Here is a 14,532-nt window from a genome sequence, read left to right on the forward strand (position 1 = left end):
TCCTCCATCCTCTTCTCTACCTTTATCACAAGCTCCATTGGGCCCCTTTTCCTCACTGCTGCTGTGCTTTTTCCCCATTAGAGTGTTTCCCTGGACTTATACTGTATCTGGAGGCATTCCCTGCTAGTCTGACATAACACCGGCATGTTGAGCCTGTTCTACCTGAGATATCTTCCCAAAGTAGAGTTTTTTCTCCCCACAGTTGCTTCATGTTTGCTCATCATGGAAGTTCATACGAACCCACACAATATTCCAGCTGAACTTCATCTTCGTTCTATCTCTGTTCACCACCATTTCCGGGCCTGGGAGGATTCATCCCTGTTCTCATTCATCAACTCGTCAGTAGTAGTACATTACAGCGCTGATATTTGGTCTGAGCACCAAAGACTTAAAGCTACAGTGTGTAATAATTACAGGGATATACAGTCAGAAATGTAATATATTATACATAACTATGTTATTTATCATCATCTACGAGCTCAGCCTCTTAACCTTAATATTTGCGTTGCCTTAGAATTCGTTATTTATAATTACATAGGAGCGGGTCTCGCAGCCATGGAGGCAGACATCTTTGCACTACGGAAGCGCAGATCCAACAAACTAGCGATTGCGAGATCCCCCATTATGCTCGAAAATAACGGGTATATTTATTATCTTAAGTCTACATGAAATCTATACCCTACACAGACTAATGAAATACTATCTGTAAAATTATCTATGTAAACAAACCTCATCACTTGAGAAGGTAGGTAATGCGGACGTCGTGGAAGGCATTTTGTTCCATGACGCTCGCCGTACTGTTGGGGGGGAGAAGCGGTGGGGGGGAGATGTTCATGTTGCTGCGGTCTGCAGTCTGGACGTTAGATGTCGCTGAAAATTACACACTTAAGCTTTAAAATATTGTATCAACCAAAACTCTTCTAATTACCTTCTTTTTTGTGTGGCTTTTTTTCAAGGTGAATTTACCAATAAAACTTTTAATTAATTATTTTTGTCAAAATTGGGGAAATCACAATATTGAACCAGGTCAGACTAAATGCACCAGAATTAGCCAATAAAACACAGATTTTTTAACTATATTTACAGGCAGTTCAATTTTCTAAAAAAACTATATAATAAATGACAGTATATAAAAATATTAATTGTCTACCTTGGTTTATACAGTGCCTTACGCAAGTGTTTGGCCTCCTTGAACTTTTCAAACTTTTGTCATAAACATCGGCCCTCCCTGAGCTCTTGCTGTTTTGCAGGGAAGAACAGGCAAAACTTTCAGTCTCTCAATGTGCAAAACCTTCAGAGACTTGCCCAAACCTACTTGTACGTTGTAATAACAGCAAAAGGTGGCGCTACAACATATTAACTCACGTGGGCTGAATAATTTTGCTCACCCAATTTTTCAGTTTCTTAATTGTTAAAAAAGTTTAAAATATCCAATACATTTTTTCCTACCTCATAATTTTGTCTCACTTGTTGATCATTCTTCAGAAAAAAATACAATCTTTATTTGTAGTACGGAAATGTGACTAAAGGTGGAAAAGTTCAAGGGGGGGGCGAATACTATCACAGGGCACTGTAATATTTTGAGGGAAGCAAATGTGTTATGAGCAGTTGGAGAGCTTTCACTGCTGTCTGACAGTGAATCCTTCTCTTTTATATAGGTTTTGGAATCAAGGAGCTGACAAAGTCAGCTTTTCAATTTTTGCACTATTCATATTTCATTAGTACCCGTAACTCTATTGCTTACAACTAGTGTTGCACCAATACCAATACCAGTATCGGTTGGGGCCCCAATCCAATATCAGTTTCACTTTCTTTTATGGCCATCCTCAAATAAAAATTCCATTTTGTTTGTGCCATCTGCATATTTAAAAAATGTAAACATTTTTGGAGACACTGACGTGAAGTGAACAAGATAAAAAAATGGAATTAAGTCTTCACTCCACTGAAAAAAAAGTGATTAGTTTTCTTATTTTTAGTCTAAAAAGGCCTTATGACACAGCTACCCTTCTCCAGCAAGAACTGATTTTTTTTTCTTAAATTGATTTGCTGCCTAAGTGGAATGGTCTATGTCAAAACCAAACTACATAGGTTGAAAATAGTTATGACATTATTCAAATTACTAATCAATAATGCCGTAACCTAGCTCCCCACTATTTTAGAAATAATAGAAAGTATTATGATGAGTAAAGATTTATTTATAAAGATTTTTCATCTCAATAATAAAAACTTGCTTAAATTTCAGCTGTGAATCACCAACTGCTGCTGCGTTCCAAAGCACACTGATCTGCCCTGTCACATTATCCACACACACTCAGATACGGTGAATGTATGAACTGATCCAAATGAGGGTATTTATGTTTCATGTCAAGCCAGGCCTTTGCATGCCAATGCCAACATGTGTAATTTATCATTAACCAGCAGCAGAGCGTACAGTGTACGTCTGCTGGGTGGGAACATGAATTGTATAAACACATGATAAACAAGAAATGTGTGAGTGGAGGAACTACAGCTACATTGTATTTTCTGCTTTGAGTCTATAGGTCTCGAAGATGCAAAGTAGTATTTGTAGACCAAGAACATGTGTGTGTGTGTGTGTGCGTGGAGATATTGTTTTCCTTTCCTCCACCGCTCGGTTTTAATGTGCGACCCATCTCTTGGAAGGGCCATGCATATTCATGGTGTGCTCAGACCGGGGCGGTGGTGGTGGTGACACTGGGGGTTGATGGAGTGGGGAGGGGAGGTTGAGGCGTGCTTGTCGGAGTGTGTCACGTTTCCAGACCAGCGAATTTTTTTGATTAAAGTCTCTTATCCGTTTTATCATGCATATCCTCGCTCTGATTAAAGTGATCGGAGTCTGACACTCACAATGTCAGAGCTGGGAACTCAGGAGCCCCCCTCCCTTACCGTCTCCTCTTCCTCTACCCCCTTCCACCATTGCATGCCTAGAATGTGTAAAAATATTTGGTCAGAGATTTTGAAGCCCCCCTGACATCTACAGGAGACACTAATCCCCTGAAGAAATATATGCAACTAAAGATGGCTTAAACACATAAAAGAAAACTCTTGAGCAGCTGCAGAATTTTACCATCTTTAATGTGTATAGCATAACAATTTTACAAGTTCCTGTAGCTGTATTAATGCAACATATTTTGCATGGTGGGCTGATATGATATGATAATATAGAGCAGGCACCTATCTGTGCAATCAGTCCTTTGAGGTACCACAAAGCCATGGTGTCTCTTTATCAGATAGCTTCCTACTGAGAAAGTCTGACTGCTGACCAGATACAGAACCTGACATCAACATTAGGACCAATATTGACTTTATCTGTGTTGATTATCAGCTCTCAGACACTTTCTAAGAAGATTAAATATCACAAGGAACAAACTTATTTGCATTTATTGAATGTAGATGTATAATTTTGACTACTGAGTTTTGATTGGTAGGGATATTCCGTCTGGGTTAATTGAAGGATTAAAGACAACATGATGTGCTTTTTATTAGTGATGGGAGAATGGAGTGGTAGATGAATAGTGATGGGGGAATTGCCTTCTCAGTAATTATGGCAATTCTCAGATCTGTGTTGTGTTTCAACCAGCAAGTATGAGTATGGGATATGGAATCTGAAATACAAGGAGCTGGAGTCTAAGCCCAGGTAACTCCACAGGTAAGCTGGAGTCTGCCTAAAATGTTCCTCTTTGTCATCTGGTAGGAATTGTAAAGTAGAGTTGAGGCTCCTCCTTCTATCAGAGTTGTTTTAGGCATCCATAATGTTCTCCAATTTTTGATTTTTTTTTTGGGGGTTTTTTTTTTTTTCCCGGGGGGGGGGGGGGGGTAATTTTTCACTCGAAAAATATACTGGGATGTAGAGGCAGAACTCTCTGGACTCTGTAGAAACAATACCTCTAAAAGATGGGATTTTATGAACACCTTTATATGGCTATAAGCTTGGTCAAACTTTATATAGGGAAAGCTTCTTCCATCCTACAAGCATTGAACATTTCAGTCCCACTCAATTTATTTATGAATGAATATAATGCAAACCAAACCATAAGCAAACCTCTAAGAAAAACAAACATTTATAGTGATTTCACAGTTGAGCTATCAGATGAATAGGTCCACTGTAGCGAGGGTCCTTGTTTAATTATTTTCTTGTACATTTGTGTTAAAGGCTGGACATCCCCTCCTGAGGTGGTCATCACAGGATTGATACCAATTTCCACCAACCAAAGCTCAAACTGGGTGCCTGAAGCAAATTATCCAATGCAAATAAACTAATGCTTAGGGATACTTATTCAGTGGTTTTGCTGTCAATGACATGTCCTTTCCAAATTCTGAAATTTCATTTTGCATTTAACAACTGGATCAGAACTGAGCTCTATTCAGGAGTGAAGCATTGGATTGGCTTTAAAAAAATGACTTTTTTTTTTTTTTTACAGTGAATATAACACTATATATATATATTTGGATTATCAGCATTACCTGCCTGGTTATGAAATTATCTGATTAAACAAAAACTTGAATTAAACACTCTCTATGCCCAAGAGTGACCAGAAAAAAACAAAATGATGCTGCCATCATGTTGAGATCCACAAAATGAGGTAAAGACTTTTGGACAAGAAGGGCAGTAAAGAAACGACATAACTTCTAGATATACACAAAGAATTGTCTAAACATGTGAAGGGTATGTAACATATATATAACCAAATTATTGTCTCTCTTTGGTTGACTTTTTGATTATATGGGACATCTAGAAAAGAAGAGTTGAGACCTGCCATGAGTCATATGTGGTGCAACAATGAAACATTCTTGTTCTTCTAAAATAATCTTATAGTGTCCAGTCATAGATGCTTAGAAAAAGAGCTAAATTTCTTGGCACTGATAGCATTACAGCTGGTACTGTTTATAATAACCCTCAATGAAAGTAGGCAACTCGTTTAAACAGACAGAAAGACAGACACACACACATACCACCCACACACACACGGTTGATGAAACAGCTGGTCCAGAAACAGCCAAGACCATCCAATCGGAAATAGTAATTAATGACATTAGAATATTGCACAGCTTGGTGCCATTGAGGGACTGGATGACTTTAAAATGTGTAAATCCACAAACTTATCTGACCTAACGATGGGTGGCTTTCCACCCCCTCCGCTAAATAGATTAATTATCTGCAGGGCCCCAGTGCTGTTGTTGGGAGCCACATGGATATCAGATCGGCACTGATACCTCTGGAAAGCGTTCCTTCTGCTAATTATCACAGAACTGCTGCTGCACATGTATATGTACACTCAGAGATACACAGCAACTTATTGCACCAGATAAATCCACAGAAACTTTTTAAAAAGAAGCTGAACCGAAGTCCTGCATCATCATATTAATCCATGTAACATAAAGTACTCTTTGTTTTAACTAAACTGCCCAAGAAAGTTTTTTTTTTATGTTTTGTGTGCAGAGATTTCAGGTGTGCAGGTACATCTTTAAAGTCTGCAGACACAGACTGTGTGTTGTGGTGCATTACATGCTTAGGATGGACAAATCATCTTAGGTTTTGACAACCAATATAAGAAAAAAAGAAGGGAAAAATAACAAGGGAAAGAAAAAATAAGGTCCAAAGTCCCAGAAAATGGAGAAAGCCAAGGATCTCAGGGGTAAGTATTAGTTGTCACCCTATGATCAAATAGCACAGGCCGGGAAGCGACCAGAGAGAACCTGCGCCCGGGCAAAAAGAAATATAAAGTCCAGATTTAATTCTGATACGGAGAAATAGAATTTCAAAGCTGGATGTCTTATCGTTGGCATGTCCCTTTGCCGGACTGATTTCCCTAGCAAAAGCCTGTCAGTGCTATTATGTTGAACATGGAACCAATTTACTGCGCCAGCTAAACAGGGTTAGCCGTGCTCCTGTACCCCCTAAATGTTTGAAGTTATCACACAGTGAGAAAAATAGCATTTTGAATGTTTGGGGAGGGGGTGAGGGCCGAGGAGCGGCTGAATCGGACGGGAGTGGACTGTAATTGAAAAGTATCAATCAAAAACAAGGCAATGGCCAGGGCAGGGAAGCTATTATGTTAACCCAGTCCAGCAAAGCACTGGAGGAGCCAAAATGCATTTCTTTTGAATCAGTAATGCTCCCCTGCTCTTTGAGCCTCTAAGCCTTGTGACCGGGGGCCTCGTATCTCCGGACGGACGGAGGCAGAGAGGAGTAGGAGGGGATTATCAAGTGGAGCATGCAGCCATTACAGGCTTGTTTCGTGATGCTATCTGCCCTCTGAGATAAGCAACCCCCGTCTGGTCAGACGTTTCCAATTTCTATACATGAGAGATGAAGACCTTGTGCTTCTGCTCGCCTTCACCCTTTTTTATGTTATTATATTTTTGCGTGCCCCTTACTTTGCCCCCTCTGTATATTACAAGTATCCTTTCATGTGCATGCAGTACAGTGTAACATCCTGCCACCAGTTAACTGATCTGCACAGGAAGGCCAAATAAAGCATGGAAGAGATTTAATCTGAGGAGAAAAAGAAGGTATGCAGGTCAAAGAGGAACAATAGATTCAAATGAGATAAAATGTCATTGAGGGATACACAAACTAACAGTGTTGCTGCTAAATTGGTGCCTTTGATTTTACAATAATATCTATTGAATTTGAAATTTAAGGGCACAGACGTATTTGCTTCAGATGAAAAGGCACACTAACTTGGAACTTCCAAATAAATGAGTAGAGTACAAATTACTCAAGGTATAGTCTATGGCTTTTGAGCTAAACAAAAAAAAAAAAAAAAAAACCTCAGAGGCACCCTTAGGTCAGGGTCAAGCTCAGATTTAGAAAATTATGCATTCCCAGCTTGTTTCTCCGTTGCAGCTGTGGGTTTTCCATGTATTAAAATGAATTGTTTTAGGAGTTTTATCCGCTACAATGAGAGAAAAACAGGATCCTGTTAGCCAATTTTGGTGGTGCTGTCAAAAGACTGGGGCATATATTTCAATATCTTCCAGCTGGCATTTACATGAGACAAAGCAGACGAGACTGATGCTGGATTTCTCTTGCTGTCTCCAGTGTTTTAAGATTTTACAGTGTTACTGGTTATAGCATGAAAAAATAAACCCTGACAAAGATAAAGAAACAAACCTTTGCAAAGGGCTCTTACAGTCTGTATATCCTCTAGTTCATTATAAATTTGTTTTTAGAAACTAATGGACTTCTTATGCTCCCCGTCGACGAGAGGTGCCTGTGTTTGCTGATAGTTCTCTAGGTGCAGGGTTGGGTACTTTGAGCATGCCTTACCACAGATACCATAGTACTAAGCTGCAGCTACAGATATATACCACCCTAATAATACTGTATTACACCATACGTTTTGCCTTTCAGACACATGGATATCTAAGGGATACCCATTGCTCTTGAACTTTTTTTTATGTTTACTTTGGTTGTCTGTTGTCCTCTTTTTGCTGTTATGTTCTCTGTTTTCTGTTTCTGACATGACAGACCCTACTGACAGACATATTTTTTGCAGATTTTTTTAATTTTCCCTTTTCATGCAAGTTTTATACACAAGTACCAAGACGACCCTTAAGATCTAGATGAAGGTGTCGTCTGACCTACAGAACTTAAGTATTTATTTTATTCTGGTTTCAAAATAAAAGCAAATTTGTTTATATTTAATGATTAAATAGAATTTTATTGCCAAAACTAATGGCCAGCGTCATCTAGAGACTACAGATAACATTTTTCAAGCAGTTCAAAATGAAGTTGAAGCTTTCAGAAGATTTCTAAGCTCTAATAATCTATAATGTAGGAACAGTGCATCAGAGACAACCTTCTCAAAACTGCAAATTCACGTTATTGCTTAATTTCTAATGTTGGTCATGGGTTTGTATAAAGGAACCCTAAGAGCAATAATGAAAAACAACCTAAATGTTAACATTGGCCTAAACTTTTGAGAGAAACAAGTTTAACTTACCTGGAAAGGGCCTTGGATGAGTGGGATGAGACGACCTGGCTCACAGTCTTCAATAAATTCACCCCAAACCTGCTTCATCCAGTTGAGGTTGTACTCTTTGCAGTCCAATCATGTCTGCATCTCACAAATACCACCCCTTCATGTCCTAGACCTTGCATTTTTCAATGCTGTGTAGTCATGTTAGCACTACAAGCCTCTCCCCAAAATGTGTTACCACAACTTTGGGAGCATGACTTTTTCCATAAACCATTTGAAGGTTCCTTTCATGCAAGTGAAGAATTCCTTTCATTAAAACTAAAGGGAAAGTATAAAACCCAAACATCCCCATACCACGATCCTACGTCTACCATACTTTTTTGTACAATCGTTAGGTAAGTTTTGTTCTACCTTTATACAATTAATTATTAAAACTATATATATTAAATGTGTTTTTCTATTTTAAAATCACAGATTTTAGCTACAGTATGGTCTTTTAAAAGAGGCCTTCTTGTCTACCTGATTGCAACAACTGTAGACGTGGAGGTAATTAATGTACCTACATTTTATACCCCCTAACTTGGGATGTGGTTATGAAGAAGGTACTTTAAAGGTCATAGCAACAACATTTTGATCAAATGAATTCATTTGAAAATAAAACAACATTGTGACTGGCTTGGGTCCTCAAAAAACCTCCACACAACCTGAAAAACCTGACTTTGAAGGGGTTGAGAAGCAAAAACGAAAAACTAGTATATGTGGAAGGCATTTTATATTGGAGATAATTTTAAATGCATGAAAAAAGGTCTTTATATAATATTTTAAAAGCAGTTTATAAAATATACTTTGTTTCCAATTGGTAAAAAAAAACAATTCTTTTGACAATGTTCTGATAGAAAAAATCAGGTCTTGCCATTTATGGAAAGTTTATTTAATAAAATAGTGGCCAAGTTTTTCATGGAAACAACATTTAATGAAAATTTGGTTTAATTTCTTTTCTTTTTTTTCCAGTTCTAACCAGCTTTTGGAGTTGAAATAAAACCTGAATATGTCTAGCATCTCACAACCTCCAAGTACCCAAAAACTATGGCAGAGATGTTTTAGGGCAACATATTTTGTTATTGTTCTCTTAATGTTGTGGTGTAGGTTAATGCAGGAGAGGAAGATTCCTTTGCAGTTCTATAGTGGTCTTCTCTCCAGATGGACTGATATGGATGGAGGAAAAGATGTAGGGATTTGAAGTAGGTATGTAGATGGGCATGGATGGAGGAGGGTGTCAGCGGGCGGGTGGAGAGTTTTTAATTCAGATTTCATGTGGGCTCACTCAGCAGTCACTGGAGTCTAAAGTGACTCTGGGGAGCCTCACAGTTCTATATGCAAATAGAAGAACGCACCTGGCCAGTGGAGCAGGCCTGCTGAGAGGTTACTTATGCAAATCTGATTGAGTGAGAGCATATTGCCGCAGCGCAACCGGGCATTTGTGTGTGTGTACACACACACACACAGGCACACAGGCACAAACACACAGAAAGACATACCGGCAGTTATATTTCACAGGACGCCATGTTTCCAGGAACAGAGGACGCAGACGGGGGATGAAAGGATGAGAAAGAAGAAAGTAGATAGCGGATGTGAGAATTTAAGGAAGGTGACAGGAGGATGGGCAGGTGCAGAGGGCGGAGAGAAAATCTCAGAGAACATAGAACGAGAAGAAAGAAGACAGTGAATGGTGGGACATGCATTATTCTATTTAACATCCCTCTCTTCCTCTGTCGTCTCCATTCCCTCCATCATGCTTCCTGAAGGCAGTGGGTTATTTCCTGTACGTGTTGCAAATGAGCTTAAATCCCAATATGGCCAAAACCTCTATCCCCTGCCCCGCCTCATCTCCCTCAGAGGCTGGCATTAACCTGCTGATTAAGTGGTAGAGCTTGGCTGGAGCTCCATCTCAGCCTGGAGCAGGGACTCATGATGTAGACAAATGACCAGGAATCACGTTGGCATGAGCGTGCCTCTCAGTCAGGCTGGCCTGTTGGCTAAGGCCTCAGGGACAACACATTAATAATGAGAGATCCAACCTGCTGATGATTATTGATAACACTGTGCATAATGTAAAATGCCAGCATGGATGTAAGGGAACTTTGTGTCACTCTACAAAAAGTATCTCTTTTTTCAGGATTCTGACTGTGGCTTTTCACAGCCAAAAGTTGGGGAGTATTAGTTACTAAGAGTTACCCAGTTTAAGAGTAAAGGTAGGCAGAGTTACACTTAGCTCCTGTTATCACACCATATTGTTTTTTTTGTGTGCGTGTGTGTTTGTTAGAGTTGTTGGAAAAAATGAATAAATAACTCTAATCAAGCAGGATAAAAAATTCCTCCTCTTTAGTTTTCACTTTTCTTTATCTGTATTTTCAGTCAGTATTTCCATTAATATTTTGGGAATAACATACATTTTAGGCTTTTAAAGCTGAAAATTTTCTTTTTTCAGACATTTAGAGTAAAACAAGTGAAGAAGTCGTTTTCTTTTTTTTTTTTTTTTTTTTTACGAATTAAAACTTACAACTAAATTTATTTAGCAAATAAATTATAGTTGATATTCTCTATTTTGATTAAAATTAAATTCATATTGGTAACTAAATAAGTGAAAACCTGGGTTCTGCTCCAATAACAAAGCAGACACACCAAAGGTCTAATACCTTCTGGTTAGGCATTATGGCTGCAGCTAACAGTTTATCTTAGCCTACTGTGTCAGGTGACACAACGCAGCCCCAGAACATAATTGAGCCTCCTCCATGCTTCGCAGTAGGGACAATATTCTTTTCTTGATATGCTTACAGTTCCATCTGATCACTGAGCTGAGCAGCCTCAGGAAAATGTTCATTTTCTGTCTCACCTGTCCATATGGCATTCTCCAGGAAAGCTTTGTGGCTTGTCAAACTTTTAGTTTGTCATATTTCAGCCTTGTTTATTTTTTATTTGTTTACAACAATGGTCAACAGGTCAAGTATTTCTGGGCTCTTTTGTTAACATTCTTATTGGCCATCTCTTTGGTTCGTCATCAATTTTGCTCCTGAGGCCACGTCCACTGAGGTTGGCTTCAGTCCCCTGGATCTCAAATGTCTGATTCATTTGTTCAGTTAAAGTCACAAAAACGTCAATCTGCTTGGATATGGATATGGACCTTGGATTGTCCTATAGCCTTTACCTTAAGCATGCTCGTCTATCGTTTTCTTTCTAATCTCCTGAGACAACACTTTCTCAGAAGATCAGAACCAACAGGTTAACAATGCTATAGAACAGCAGGATGAGTAATAGAGGAGATGTGCCGCAAAGGCTTACCAAAGGGGCCAGGGCTGCAAATGCTTGCCAAAAGGGGGCCAGTGCCGCAAAGGCCTACCAACAGGTGTATGAGAACAGGGATGCCCCCACCCCCCCCCCCCCCCCCCAAAAAAAAATGGTGTGTCAGCATGCTCAGAAGGAAGAGAGGATTGAGTTGTAAGCTAAGAAACGTAGAACAGAAGGATGAGTAACAGAGGAGATATGCCGCAAAGGCTTAATAAACGGGTCAGTGCCATGTAGGCTTACCAAAAGGGGGCCAGTGTTGCGAAGACCTACAAAAAGGGGACCATTGCTGTGAAGGCTTACCAAAAGGGGACCACTGGGATGAATGATGGAATTAATGATGGGATGATGGATGGGATGATGAGAGGAAAAAAGCCAGGTATATCAACCATCTGGAACCATAATGAGTTACAAGAGTGTAATGGGTGATGTGAGCATGGGTTATAAACACCAATTCGAAAGAATCAAGCATAGAGGGGTCTGGCAGGAGATGTTAGGGAGTAACCAGTAATTTAAGCCAAGGCCAGGGCAGAGGTAATCAGTCCAATCCAGCGGAATAGCAGGAGACAAAAACAAGGGCACAAAAAAACAAATGGTAACCCCAAAACAGAAGCTGATAAGATCTGTCAGGAGCAAGGCAAAGCAGGATAATCCAGGAGGCAGAAGCAGAGCTGTGATCAGGCAGGCAATAGGGAAGAAGGAACATTAGACTTTTACTCACCAAGGGCTTTCAATAAGCTGGAAGAGTCTGTCTGCCAAATAACTGTATTTTAAGGCAGTAGAACAGTTCTTGCTTTCACATAGGTTAGCTATCATGGTCCCACTTATCCTTTATACATTCATCCCTGCTTTTTTAAACTATCTGATCTGGTAGGATTTAAATACTTCCCAACTAATGACTAAGGCTAAAAATAAAAGCTACCAGACAGCATGCAAATCTTTATGTTGAGACAGGGAGGGTATATCTTAATATCAAAATCTTAAGTGCTTAAACAAACATAAAGATAATATCCATTTAAAAAAATATTGTGAAAGTATGAAACAAACTAATTAAAAAGGCTCAAAGTGCTTTTCTTTAAAAGCTATAAAATTGAATTAGGATAGCAAAATCACTTTATATGGTTGTGTACATATTTTTGAAATTGTTGTGGGTGTGTGGGCCATGGGTAATAATAGTAGGAACAAAGATGCGTGTAGGCACATGTGAATGTGTATATGTATGTTGTTATGTAAATAAATGTATTTATTTTTTCACTTCATGGACTTTTGGAGTTGCATGGAATCCTAAGTATAAGATTGTTGGGTTTTAGGATAGTAGGAAGGAGGGGCATGATTAAACTAGTTTCACTACTTCATAGGCCTTTTTTGTTAAAAGGAGTATTGATTATAGAAATGTGCAATTATTTTGGCTTTGGGTATTTATTTTTTATAGGATCTTCCAGGTAAATTTGAGAAGTACTTTTTGATTTTTGATCATCTTTTATTGAAACATGAACTGTAGGCTGCTGGTGTTGGCTTGGTCTCAGCCTTCCACAGTCTGGTCTTTTTTCAGTCTCAAGAAACCCTTGTTTTGGTCTTGACCTAGTCTCAGGCTCAGTGGTCCTGACTTTAAGCCTTCCAAGTACTGCTTATCACAAAAGTGACAGAACTCGACTTGTGCTTGTTGTGCTGCATAAATAACATATTTCCAACTCCACATATTGATTTAAAATCAATATTTGCAACTTGTTTGATTAATTCTAGTTCTTTTTGCCTCAACCTTATTAAAAAAGAATTGAAAACTTCAACAACTTGATAGAGTAACTGAATTGGTATTCCACTTTATCCACAGCAGCTAAATGAGTCTGAAAGGACACCACAACTTAACTGAGTGATACTCAGTCTTGTACAGCGTTCTTCACTGTTCATTTTATTTAAGCCCATTACATTTTCTGTCCTTGCCATTCAGCTAGTCTTAGTTTGTCCTTTGGACATCAGCTGATTTAATTAGTTGTACCAACTGCCATCTGTTTTTCTGCTGACAGGTCTTATTGATCAACAACATAAGTTAGATTAATTATAACACTTTTTAATCACTGTTCCTCTTACAAGCAGAGGACATTGTTCATATGAATGTAATAGCTTTAGCAATATTATTAGAGATCTTATTTACAAGAGCATCCTCCGTGCCAGTAGCATAATGGCAAACTTATTACACAGAAATTTACTGACTAAATTCATGAAATTTGAGTTTAAGCTTTACACATCTTAGTTGTATAAAATACCCTTTTATAAAATGTCCCGTCAGGAAATCAATCATGTTGTTCCGTCTCCTTTTTCCAGAATTTATTTAAATTCACATTGCAATTTGTTTTTATGACACTTTGACAGTAAAGAAAAATTAACCACTTCTGTAAATGCTAAAACAATTCTAGGAAGTTTTATTTCAACATCTTGGTAAAGTATATAACCAGAGACTCAACTTTTCAAGTTTACAAAATATTTTACTGTATATCTGTCCCTTGATTAATGTGCTCTACACCCTTCTTCAAAACATTTTAAATATTTTTCCCTTTAATGTACTTCTTTAATCAACCTCTATAAATTTTATGAATGCAAAACTCTCAGAACTTCTATATTGCAAAAAGCAAGAAAACAGCATCTATAGCAAAAAGAAAACTGCAAAAAGGTCAAATGAGAAGTCCAAGTTAAGATTAGAACAAGTTCAGGACGAGGAGGAAACCTAAAGTAAAAGCCTGGCAAAGAACAAATGTAGATAAAATGTATATCGAGAAAGCAATTCGATATATATATGTATATATATTGAAATATATATAAAATAATGGGCTATATCACTGTGCACCTTTACACTCTTTAATACTAGTCCTTAAGTTTAATGGGGTTTCAAAAAAAGAGGATATTATTCACCACTAAACCTAAGACATTATTTTTGTATTTCATCTTCAAATGTCATTATATCTTATTCTACAGTTTTCTATTACCTTGGATTGTAATCTTTGTATATTGTAGCACAGGGGAACCAACTTCAGGGTCCAACTTTATCTAATTCTACTCCATCAGCCCTGTGCCTTTCCCAAAACTCCAGTACAATTCCCATTTACACACAGCAATGTCGATCAGTCAAATCAAGTTCTTTGCTTGAGCACCAAATCAGTCTGCGGAAATAAACCACTGCACTTGTTTGGTAAAATTATAAACTGATAATTTTCCCCATGATTAGAAACAAGTTCATGAAATAAAGAGAGGT

This window comes from Cyprinodon variegatus, unplaced genomic scaffold (genome assembly GCF_000732505.1).
Source record: "Cyprinodon variegatus isolate N-32 unplaced genomic scaffold, C_variegatus-1.0 Scaffold532, whole genome shotgun sequence".
Classification (NCBI taxonomy): Eukaryota; Metazoa; Chordata; class Actinopteri; order Cyprinodontiformes; family Cyprinodontidae; genus Cyprinodon; species Cyprinodon variegatus.